General features: G+C 33.0%; 1 pseudogene; it reads right to left on the minus strand.

The window, feature by feature from the left end:
• Positions 1 to 973: 973 nt before the first annotated feature.
• On the minus strand, positions 974 to 1,090 carry LOC145259327 (5S ribosomal RNA; annotated as a pseudogene).
• Between the last annotated feature and the right edge of the window lie 12,458 nt (positions 1,091 to 13,548).

A 13,548-nucleotide genomic window follows, 5' to 3' on the forward strand; every position in this document is an offset into this window, starting at 1 on the left:
AAGGGAATCACCACTTATCAATGCCTGGAGGCCACTCGAGGATAAGGATTAAAGAGTGTACAGTGGTCAAAAGGACAATATAGTAATCGTTAGAAGTGTAAATTTGGTAAAATTGGATGACTTAAGGGGGATGGCTCATCAAGAACTTGTTTACATTGGACTTGAAGACGGCCATATTGTAGTCAGCTGGAAAGCATGTAAACGAAAGAGAGTTCCACATGTGTGCAGTTCAAAGAAAGAAGCTTTGTTCCTGGAATCTACGTTTAGGTTTAGGCACAGATAAAGAGTGGTGGAAATTATTGATAGTGATTTTCAGCCACACGAGTGTTTCTTGTGAATGTTTGGAGAGGGGAGGGGCATAGATTGGAGCTCAGACGAGCACTTGCCATGAAAATAACGATAAAACAGAGACAGGCTCGCAACGCCTCTTCTGTGGGAAAGAGGTTGCAGGGAAGAGAAAAGGGCATCCCCCAGTAGGCTACGAAATCTATTTTGAACTCTGTCAAGGCAAGATAAAACCTTCCTAGCAGCTCCTGCCCAGATGTGACAGCAATAATCCATCTTTGGACGTACCTGGCTCTTATATTATAGAAACAGTATTTTTTTACGTTTTTATTCCATTGAAATCAAGGATTCAAAAGAAACTGCAATCAATTGAAGCTAAATCATTTCACAGCAATAAAAGAGATAATGGTGGAAATAATTTTCGAAATATTTTGTTGACGAGATTTTTTCCTTTGCATTTTACTTAGCGCCATTTTTTTTTCCTGTTACTTGGTATATTTTTTAAGGCTTCCTTTAGTCTTTGACAGACAATGAAACCCACCGAAGGGGGTCCAGCGCGTGAAATTTTTGTGGCAGGAGGTGCATAGTTTTCAACCACACCTCTCCTTAGTCGACATTGTTAAATAGCAGTAGCAAGTGGGGTGTATGTTCAGGACGACTGGAAACAAATGCTGAGATAAGCGGAGAGCACATACAGCGCCTAGAATTCCCAAATGGTAACCCATCTGGTACTAACCAGGCTCAACGTTGCTTAACTTCGGTGATCTGACGAGAACCGGTGTATCAACGCGAGTACGCCGTATAACACAAAAGAATAAAATAAACGATAGATACCCCCTTTTGGATCACAAATCAGGGCCTTCCTAAAACAATCTGGCTCGGTCAGTTTTCTACGTTCTTATAGTCATGTATAATTTCATATAAGATTTTGGAAAAATTAATGAACGAATTTTGAGAAATTTAAAAAACTAACAGAATAAGAGAATAACGGATTGTGAGAATAATAGAATCGCCGAAAGTAACAAAATTTGTAGTGCTTTACAATAAACGATGCTAACCAAAACAGTATTTCCTATTTATTTTTTATTTTATTGGAATCAAAGATTCTAAAAAAAAACTGCAATCAGCTGAAACTTAATTGATTCACAGTCATAAAAAAGAACCATTAATTAGTTATTTTCAAAATAGCTCTTTGTTGACGCGTTTTTAATATGTATTTTAATTAGATTTTTAAACTCATATTTTATCGCCATTTTTCTTCCGCTATTTTCCCATACTCATGTACAACTTCAAAGTTTGAAAAATTAATGAACCAAGTTTGAAAGATTAATGAACTAAGTTTGAAAAAATCAGAAAATTAACAGATTAATGGAATAACAGATCAACGGAATAATGGATAGTAATGATAACTTAAGTCCCTTCCGATCAATATCGAACACACTTTTAAATAACATCTAGAGATCGATTTTTAACCCAGGCATGGGCCCCTTAATTTCCCTGATGATTGTAGTATGTTTTTCGTCTTGTGCAGTTTTAGGAGGTCCACCCTCACAGACTTCGACCTCTCTTTTTGCGAAGTAAGTTAGCTAATGTGAATTTTGACAAGAGTCACTCTTAGTGCGTGTCATGATAACCCAGATCCGTAAAACACAACAGTTCTCAGGGTTGAACGAAAGACGGGTGATAAGGCAGAAGTAACTTGTCAAACGCCGTAGAAAAAGCATGAGTCAAACAATGACATGACTTCACGTTTTCGAGCGAGAGAAACAAGTTTTCAGTCTCTCCGGGAAGCAACGCGAACGAGACACAGCACCATGATGTAGAAAACTGATCTCAGTGAATGTTAATGAAGTTTCTGTTCAGCGTCGTCACTCATTTCTCAAGTTCGAAAACTAAGTTGAGAAGGAAATAATTAATTATTTAGTCTCTCTATCCATTAAGTCCATTCTCTTCAAATAAAACTTGAAGAAACTCAGTGCATATCTCCTTGCGTCTTTCCTGCATCCGAAGTTTTATTCGTAAAAACAGACGATCGACGACCACTAGACGACACGACTACTCATGACACGGAGACGACATAAAACTACGATGATAGAGATTAAAAGGGCCGCAAATATAAATACTCTGCGCGCGTATGTGAGAAAGTCTTGTTTGATTTATCGATCGGTCATCGATAAAAACGTTATAAAACCACCTACGAAATTTAATATCTCAAATCTGCCTAGGGATTTTTATCCTCGTCTTTTCCAAATCAACTGAGGTTAGACCATACCTGTAATGATCCGGTCCCTGATGATTTTTTTGATGGGGGTTTAGTTCTGTGCAGTTGTAGGAGTCCACCCTTCCAGGTTTTACATTCTTTCTCTGAGAAGGGGTTAGTTTATTGCTTATCGCCTGAGGTACTGAGGAATTGCCCAGGCATTTTTGTAGGTTAAAGTGCTCCTCCCCTGGAAGCTGGCTCTTCAACTCAATTTTCCGATCCTTGTGTCACATCTTCTCACTGTGGGAGAGATAAATATCTACCCTAATTAGCAAAATCCTCCGCTCGGTAAAATAATATGCGTGTACATTCCTCCTAAATTTCTGTTCTCATTTTTAATGGGATTGTCTGATTGACAAATTTAAAATACAAAAAAAAAAAAAAAAAAAAAAAAGTAATCGAAATTATCTGCAGGGTGGCAAAAATTAAGATTTTGCTTATTTTAAAATTTGCTCCAACATCGAAAACACGTCATAAGTTTTTTGTTTTTTTTTATCGCCCCCCCCCCCCCTGTTATTCGGAGATATATGAAAAGAATAACAATTTAAATTATTCATTCTCATTTCGGACCAGAGTTTTCCTTTTAAATGGCGTTTTTTTTATTTGTTTGTTTGCTTTTTGTTTGTTTGTTGTTTTTCGCAGACAACAATATTTTTATTATCTCTTAATAAGTGATTGTAGGAATTATTTTGCAGCAAGATGGGAATTTATCTAGCACGTTCGATGCTTTCTGTTGGAGGCAAGAAATGAGACAATCACAAAACAACAAACCCTACTTGTAAAATTCACGACAAACTTTATTGGTATACAGGATATTATTGCAAAATAGTGCGCCATCTTGCGTCCGACTTTGGATCGGGTAGTTTGCTTCTTTGAGCCGTAGTTAGTGTCCTTTTGTATTCTGCAATGTTGTCGGAGTCCGTAGCAGGTAAAGGTTGAAGTTATCCGTGTTCCATAGGGCCTCATAGCCCCAAAAGGTTGGTAGCAACGCAAAATAGCTGCATACAGAAGATGAAAGGTTAAAAATCCGTAATGCGGTTGAAGACATTTTGTCTTATATGTGAGCCAGCTCGTAGGCTTTTACAAATGTTTATACTTCGTCCACGGCAGAGTTCTGAAGTAAAGAAACACTAATGTTAGCGCCAAAGTCTCCTTAATAGAAGACGTAATAAAAAATAAGGCCTTCTTCTTCGGTGGTTTTGAAGGAACTGATAAATCTGAAAAGAAAATAGAAACAGGCGTCAAAGGCACGTGACATGTCTGGTTAGATTCGACCAATCAAATCGATCGATACAATGGCAGTTAGGGTCTGTATGATGATTGGATAATTTCTTACACCACATCCATTTTATAAAAATGGTGCCGTTGGTTGACAAATAATTACTTTGGCTATTTTAAAACGAATTGTTCTCAAATAAAATAAAACATCATAAACAAACATCGTTTTTGGCTTCAAAGTAACATTCGTTTGTATTTAGTTGAAGAAAGATATTTAGTTAACAATTATTTTTACGGTGAGAAAAACAACAGATGAAAACCGCCCAACCTCGTCCCCGCTGAGTAAGAAACCAGGGATTTCCTGATAAATCAGGATTAAATTATGCATGACTATGATAGCATGGAAAAATGTTTCTACGTTCTCATAGTCATATATAATAACTAGTGGGATCTGTGGAAATTCTACAGCGAACTCTTTCATATGTAATATAGTTTTGTTTGCATTCTGTGTTCAGTGTAAAGGAAGATGTCCTGATATTATTGTAGCTCTTTTGTTAAAACTTCAAAAGTATTTATCTAAGCTAACATGGACACCCAGCGTAGCCTGGTCATAAAATATCCTTAAATATGATATTTTAATTTATGCGGATTTCGTTTTTATTATTATAGAGTCAATTTTCTAGCGATTCTTATATAGTATAAAGTTGTGATTTCAAAAATAAAAAAAATATCCATATGACTCGGGTGTATCAACTTGCATCGAAACCGAAACCAAAACTTATGAAAAAATTTTCGTAAAATTATTTGAAAAAAAAAAAAGATGATTTGAGTGCCATCAGTTATAATCAAAACCGAGACCAAAACTTATGAAGAATTCTTGGTAAAATTATTTATTACAAGAAATGGAAGGTCATAACAATTAAACGACAATCACTCAGTAGAAAAAAGATGTAAGCGTGACACAAAATAACACACGCTATCGTATTAATATATAGATTTCATCCAAAATTTAATCAAATTTTAAGAAAATCAGACAACAGAATAAAAAAATAATGAGTTGATAAAATAACGGAATAACAGACAGTAATAAAAGCGATTAACGATCTCTGCCAAAACGTTTTACATGCATGAAAAAAATATTAATTAGTTACTCTCGTAATCGCCTTTTTCGTGCGTTTTTTTTAAATCTCCTATTTTAATTATCGCCATTTTTTTTCTGCTATTTGGCGTGTAATAAAAAATAAATAAAAATTTGAATTTTCTGTTCTAATTTAAGACAAAAGCAATTCCATTTCAAAAGGTGTTTCTTTTTTTTACAGACAGCAATCTTTTTATTGTCTCTTAAAACGTGAGTGTTATCACCTTTCACACCTAGTTTATAAAATGGCATCATCTGATTCGACAAAATAATTGATGGTTACTTAGTGCCGCCGATTGACAGAAATGATTACTTTACCCATTTTAAAATGAATTGTTCCTAAATCGAATAAAACAGCACGAATAAACATTTCACGTCCTCGGCTTTAAAATAATATTCGTTGGTATTTATTTAAAGGGTATTTAGTTGACAATTATTTTTACGGTGACAGAAAAAATACGACAGATAAGCCTCCCCCCCCCCGACAGATAAGCCCCCCCCCCCCGACAGATAAGGGTTTCCTGAAAAAATATGGCTCTGTCAGTTTATTACGTTTTGATAGTCATCTATAATTTCTAGTGATGGGACGATTCCAAAATTTTTCCCCATTCCGATAAAATTACCGATTCCGTATTAAATTCTCAATTCCGATACAATTACCGATTCTGATTCTTTATAAATCTCGAAGTATTTAACTATAAATTTGTTATTTTCCCCCAATTGCCATAAAAACACATTTTAAATGCGCAGATATTTTCTCGAAAGTAAAAACATACTTGTGGAAGAGTTGATCTATCGATTTTAGCTTTACTGGTAGTTTAAAATCAATAAATATTTGTTATTTTATTATTACTACCGGCAGTGAAAGATTATGTTTTAAGAAAAATAATTTAAAGAATCGTTTTTGGTATCGGAAAATAGGGACAAATTTTTCGGATACCCCAAAATGTTCCGATTTTTCAGATCCTGATTAATCCTTCCAACGCTAATAATTTCATTCCAAATATTTCCAACACTAATTTAATTCAAAATATTTCCAACACTAATAATTCCATTCAAAATACTTCCAACACTGAATTTGGAGAAAATCAGAAAAATAATCGAATAAGAGAATAACGGATTGATAGAATAACGGATTGACAGACATTAACAAAAGCGATAGCCTTATACGATTAAAGATGGCGATCAAAACGATATTTTCTAATTTTTTTATTCTATTGGAATCAAGCATTCGACAGAAACTGCAATCGACTGAAACTTTATCGTTTCACAGTCATAAAAGAACCATTAATTAGTTATTTTTGGAATTGGCTTCTTTGTTTTGTTTTTGTTTTGTTTTTGTTTTTCATGTATTTTAATTACAATTTTTAATATTAATTTTATCGCTATTTTTCCCCTGTTATTTGGCGTAACATAAAAATGTGTTTCTCATTAAAGCCGACCATAAAATCATCATAGATAGAAACTTGAAAGAAATTGCAAGGTGAACTACAGCGTTGGACACGTCGCCATTCCACGAACACCTCTTTATCGTAAAGGTTATAAGAGAGTCGTTATTGGTGCCTTGTTTCCGGAAGTACTTAGAAATAAATTAAAAATGGCTACGTCTTGGCGTCTTTTTCATGAGGATTAACTCTGACCTGTCGATTAACCAGTGAGCCATTATGGGTACGTATATATTATGAATATTCTCAGTTAATAAGAAAGAAATGGATACTCTGAATTTGGAATAGATTTTAGCTTTTTGGGGCGCTTTTTTTAGAGCGCTATTGGCTTTAAGCCTCATGAGACGCCTCATACTTGGGGGGGGGGATGACGGAGTAGAAGTTATTTCCATAAATGGCTTTAAGCATTGCAGAGGATCTGGATCACTATTTGATTTACTGCTTGTCTCTGTGGAATGGTAGAATTAAATTCATTAAAAAATGTTTTTCTTATCATCTTTTTTTATTAGTCGTTTTAAGCAGTTCCGAGTATGAACGGAGAAAGACGAATCAAGTTCCGACATCCACATCGGTAATGATCAGAATTGGATTCGGCTTTCTCTGTCGTCAAATATTAAAAAAAGCAGACGACTATTTTTGAATCAATACGTTTTTTTTGTTTGTTTGTTTCTTTTTTATTCGTTTTTTTTTATTTGTTTATTTTTTAATTAGCCTACTTTTATTATTTTGTGAACCTTTTTAATGTTCTTTTCATTTATTAATTGATTAAGATTGGGGTTATTCGCCCTTGTATTGATTGCCATCTTCTCGGCACACACGTGGTGTATTTTTCTACTTTTCTTGTGACGCAAGATCGCGCACATTTGCTAATTTTCATAGCGCTTTAACGGCTGCTGCTGTTGCTGCTAATATTTTCGCTAACCAGCTATCCTTCGGCTGTTTCGCTTACAGACGCCCATAAACGCTTTGTTACACCAATTGGTGAGTGAAAGTTAGAAAAAAAATAACCAAAAAAAAAAACTGCCTGAAGTAAATACGGAAAGAAGTCTTCCACTCTAAATTACAAGAGACCAGCGTGTTTTTTATGTCACCAGAGATAAAAAAAATAATAATAATTTATATATCTAGGTTCCTACATGTACTTGCTGTCCTTATTAATTTTTATTCGACTATCGGTGAACGTCCACTTTCTTTGAGATGCCAGTATTTGTTTGCTAGTGATGTTTTTTATTCGTTTTATTTTATTTTATTTTATTTTTTTTTGCTATTGAACGTGCTTTTATGGTCATAATATCTGGTTTTGAAATCTAAGGCAGTTATCCCTACGTAATATTACCTAGACGATCCACGTAGATTATGCCTGAATGAGAAATTCGCTATCCTATTGTTTAAAGAACCGCAATATCTATAAAACTGTAGGAGAGAAATAGCGGACGATTGTGTGCACAGGATAAGCTTTACTCTATGTTAGCGATACATAAATAATTTTAAATTCACAATATCAATAGAAAATAAATAAATTAAACCTATATATAAAAATAAAATAAACATATATATTCATATAATAAATACTTTTATAAATAACACTAATATAAGATCCGAAATATAAACCAAAACACAAGACAACATATCTAACTATACCTATGTTGAAAGTAAGTCAGCTTCCTACACACAAAGGATTCTACCCTTCCCATGGAAACACACAAAGGGAAAGGGTGTACCTGATGTCAACTGTACCTTTGTCCTGTACGTGGCCGATCATTGACTGATTGGGATGGGTGCGGTTACAACTAGTAATGTACTATATAATATATACATATATATATATATGTTTGTGCGTGTATATATATATATATATATATAGAGAGAGAGAGAGAGAGAGAGACAGACAGACAGACAGAAAGAGAGAGATAGAGACAGACTAACTGGCAGAGAGAGAAGAAACAAACCAAGTTATGTGTTTATCAATGTTTCGTCTTTATTGTGAGACTTTCTCTGGATTAATAAAGACGAAACGTTGATGAACACAAAACTTGGTTTGTTCCTTTTTATCTCTATTTCGTCGGAATACTGTTTCTCATATATATATATATATATATATATATATATATATATATATATATATATATATATATATATATATATATATATATATATATATAAAGACTACTAATACTTGTACAGCCGTTTTTTTTTTTACTAACATACTGGCGGTCTGCGTTCACACTGGACATCCATAAAAAGCTAAGCTGACGTATTTTATTTATAGATTTAAGATAAGAAATAAAACAATAAAAAGAAAAGAAAAGGAAAAGAAAAAATAGTAATATATTAGGTTAAGTGCCAAGTACAAAAATTTAACGCTGGGGTTTCCTTTAGTACAATACAAATGACACATAAAATTACCAATATCGATTGGAGTTCTGAAAGGTGCTACAAAAGACTTAGAAAAAGTCGACATCTGTATTGCATATCGAATTGAATACTGCAATATAGAAAACATTCCTTATCGGTTAAAATCTGATGAGTCACTTCCGGCATGAAAGCTTTGAAGGAAGAATAGGAATATCAAATCTGACATACGAGATGTACTATATTGCCAGAGACGAAAACACCATTACTCTATAAACAGGGACAATGTTGCACCGGATGTGATCAACATAAAATTTTCCGTTTCTTTCTTTTTCCTTAATCTGTTTATTATTAGACCATAAATAAACCTTTGCCGCAAGAACATTCTCTTTCTCTCTGTCTCTCTCCCCGTTCCCCTCTCTCTCATATATATAATCGTAAAATACGCTTAAATATGGTATTTTATTTCGTATTTATTATTATATGGCAAATTCTTTATCAATTTTTATATTGTACCCAGCACATATATATATATATATATATATATATATATATATATATATATATATATATATATATATATATAATTGATTTTTAAAATTTAAATAAAATAACTTCCGTGCACTCGAAACCAAAACATTTAGCAGTTCAATCTTTGTCGATAGCGGCTGAACTATCGCCAGATAAATAGCAAGACTAAAAATTAAGCGACTTCGTGTTAAAATAGCAAGAATAGTTTATGTACATATATATATAACATAAAAACGTGTATTTCGGTTAATACAAAATCTACTTTGGTATTTTTGAAACTGAATTATTTGCAGTTTGTTTTCGTTGCAACAGACCGTAAAAACAAACCTTTGTAGACTGGTTAGCATACAAGAAATTCGCTTAAACTGGAAAATATGAGTCCTAAAAATGTGCTCAATATCTGGAGAATATCTTCTGCCGAAATATCTGGCGAAGAGTTTGTCACCTACTTCTTTTTTCGGGGGGTGAGGGATACATTTTCGTGTTTTTCATTCGTTCTTTTATTTTTAAAATTTTTGTTAGGGTAGCGATGGAGTTGACATATTCTTAGTATAGCAAGTGTGGCCAAACCGAACTTCATGTCGACCCTGGCAACATTGGGTATCCATGCTAGTATATATATATATATATATATATATATATATATATATATATATATATATATATATATATATATATATATATTTCAATCAGGAAAAATATTGGAATCGTCACCGGATATAAATAATTGTATTTTCATGTGTGTGTGTGTGTGTGTGTGTGTGTGTGTGTGTGTGTGTGTGTGTGTGTGTGTGTGTGAGAGAGAGAGAGGGGGGGGGAGAAAGAAAGAAACCTATTCCAAAAACTATATGTTTATTCTAAAACAAAGAGGTTTCACGACGCTTCTACACAATAATCTATCGTGAGAAAAAAAGTTAATATTTTTAAGTTGGAAATTAATTTGGAAACAATTTTTTTGGATCGATTTTTTTAATGTATTCAAACCGAGATCGACGTCACATGTAGTTATCTTTAAAAAAAAAACAGTAAGTATGGATTTACTGTTAAATATAGACAGAATCGTAAAAAAAAAATGTATTTGATAATTTCGAGAAAGACCTCTCTTCTTCAAAAGAGAAAAAAATATATAGCCGTAAAAATATTTGTATTCGTTGTTCCGTTTTTACGGCATATTTTTTTTATTTTGTTTTGTTTTTATCTAATATTCTGTACACGTAACGCTAGTTCTACTTTTTACTTAGCATTTTCCATTCACTTCCTGAAGTTGAAACTTGTGCTGACATTTTGGAGTCTATCCTTATTTTTACACAGCCGCATATTGACATTGTTGCACCGCGAAAAGCCGAGCGCATTCATTTCGTCGAAAAAGAACAAAAAACTGAAACATTTGCAGAAAGATGATAAAATTACTGTTTCTATTTCACTCTCATTTGTTCCTTCATTTTTTAATTGATTTTTTACGACATCTTTTGTTTATTAAATTGTTAGGTGAAAGTACAGAATAAGTAAAGAAAGCCTCACTCTTTATGCTAAGAAGGATTTTTCGAAATAATAACTTAATTATTTAGAAAAAGCAGGAAGGAAAGTGGGGACAGCAATCGTAAAAATAACTAAGTTTTTGGGGTTTTTTTTTTTTTTTAAAGTTAATGACTTTTAAATATTGGATAAATATAATTAAGTTAAAGCTACTGCTGATCCCCTCTCTCCATCTCCAGAAATAAAACAATTAATTGAGTTTTCTTTAGTACAAGTTTTCCTTTACCCCTGACTAATTGTGAAACACCACTCCTACCCCAATTATCAAGTGTCGTCACAAGGGGTGGGGGGCATTGCGACCCGGTTACGCGATTCAACACAGTTATAATTTTTAACGCAATTATAGCTCAATTTGCAAGAGGTGCTTGTGAAGAATTCGTAATTTTAAAAGGTAAATTAAAATATATATATATATATATACATATGCATATGAGTTTAAAAGAAGGGCGCATGCGCATGTGTGAAATATTTGCGCGTCTGTAGCGTGTGCGTCTGATTAACTTTTGGCTGGGGAATTCGCAGAAATATTTCTAATAAAAAAGACAGAAAAAATGCTGCATATATATATATATATATATATATATATATATATATATATATATATATATATATATATATATTTATATATTTATATATATATATATATATTTATATATATATATATATATATATATATATATATATATATATATATATATATATATATATATATATATATATATATATATATATATTCAGCATTTTTGCTCTATGGCATATTTCATAAAATAAAATAGACATTTTTCGTCTATTAACTCTATTTTCGATCCTTTCCAACTTCCGAATAACAGTCTTCACTTCTGGCGGGAACTGCCTAATGCAATGACCATGTTTATGATAAGTCCGAGTACTTTCCAATCTTTCAGGATTCATCGTCAGGGATAAACTAATTTTAAGCAATGGAAAAAAGGATAAATAATTAACCAATGTAGAAAAAAAAAAACTTTATAAATTGTTCAAAACCAGTTGGATTAATTTATCCCCGACGATGAATCCTGAAGGATTGGAAAGTACCACCACTACCGAGAGAGTAGGCTGGTGAACCACAGCATAACGTCACTTCCTGATCAACTCGTTTGTATAGAAAGTTTCCGGTATTTAACACGTGATCACGCTAACAGGCTTAAAAAAATATGGATACTGTGTTACCACTTTTTCGAATCTATGTGTATAATAATAAAAACCCCTAAAACATATCCAGTTAGGTAGAAAAGTAACTTATCTTGCCTTTGATAACATTTATTTGTTATATATTTGTTTTTTTGGAAAACTTTTTCGAATCTATGTGTACGGTGATACAAACCAAAAATGTAATTTAACTTGAAAATAATATTTAAAATACACGTGCGTACACTGCACAAGCACCCTTATTATTATCATAATAATAATAGTAATAATAATAAAAAAAAACTGTTTTAGATGACATCGACTGGCGCCACACCAACTAGTTGTAAAGGGTCAGGGAGGATGGAAAGACCGAGGTGGGAGAGTACTAACCAAATCTCCACTGGAAGTGTGCAGTTCAAATCTGGTACCTTGGGGAGGCATTTTGTCACCCAACCCCCAGGAAATCATCTGCACAAGTGGTCAAGAGGTGGAAAACACTGGAAATCTGGGGAGTCTTGTTGTCCCTTGGTCTCCAGTTACTGCCAGTGAGCGATCACTGATGATGACCTGTGAGACAACTAATATGCTACACATTTTGATGAAAAACATGGGGAAAAAAATTGACATAGAAAAACAGAAAACCAAAACTTTAAATATAATTTCTGTATTTAAAGTAATAGTTATTTAAATATTTCAGCATATAAACTTATGGGCAAAATCCAGCTTCCCAATAAAGGCAACTCTGGATAGGAATAAAAATAATCTCAGTCATGAAAGATTTCTCCTCCACCGACCGAGGACAGAAAAGGTAAAGTGTAGCATCAAAACAGATACTACACTGTGATCTTGTTCCGAAGGCCAAAAAATATTTGTGTGAAACCCAAATATTTTTTGCCCTTTGTTTCTTTAATTGTTTGTTCCCTAAATTTATAATTCAGTTTTATCAGTATTAAATTGTATATTGCGATTCATATTATTTAATTGGAATTCATTATTGAGATGAGTATTATTTATTAATTTATTTATTTCGGACTATTATCCTCATCTTTTCTAAGTTTTTTCAAGACGTTTCGGCCAACTATTCCTCTGGTAATTGCAGAGAATGCAGTCAGAAGATTAAGGGTTCCTATCCGTCACGGTTACCACCTGATGAAGGCCAGAGGAATAGTTGGCCGAAACGTCGTGAAACAACTAAGAAAAGATGAGGATAATAGTCTGAAATAAATAAAATTTATGTATATTGCATTAAATTTACTTAATTTTACATAGATTAATATTTATATTTTATTTTGAAGAAAGTTCAGTTTAAGTATTAATCGAAGTGTTCCTTTTTTTTTTAAATGTTTTATTGCTCTTTTTCAAATGGCCCTCGTATAGTACTGACAGTCTGACAAATCTTACCTACATTGCCTGCAGGTATTTTTCAGTTAACATGCCTACTTCTTACTGTCGGTGGCCGTAAAAGTATTCAGACTTATGATAAACATGGTGATTACATCAGCCAGTTCCCGCCAGAAGCGAAGACTGTTATTCGGAAGTTGGAAAGGATCGAAAATAGAATTAATTGGCAAAAAAAAAAAAAAATGATTGCAAGTAATCGAGGTCCTTATGTGTTCATGGTTTTATGCTTCAATCAA

This window comes from Euprymna scolopes, chromosome 34, assembly GCF_053919585.1.
Source record: "Euprymna scolopes isolate OS-2025 chromosome 34, ASM5391958v1, whole genome shotgun sequence".
NCBI classification, from domain to species: Eukaryota; Metazoa; Mollusca; class Cephalopoda; order Sepiida; family Sepiolidae; genus Euprymna; species Euprymna scolopes.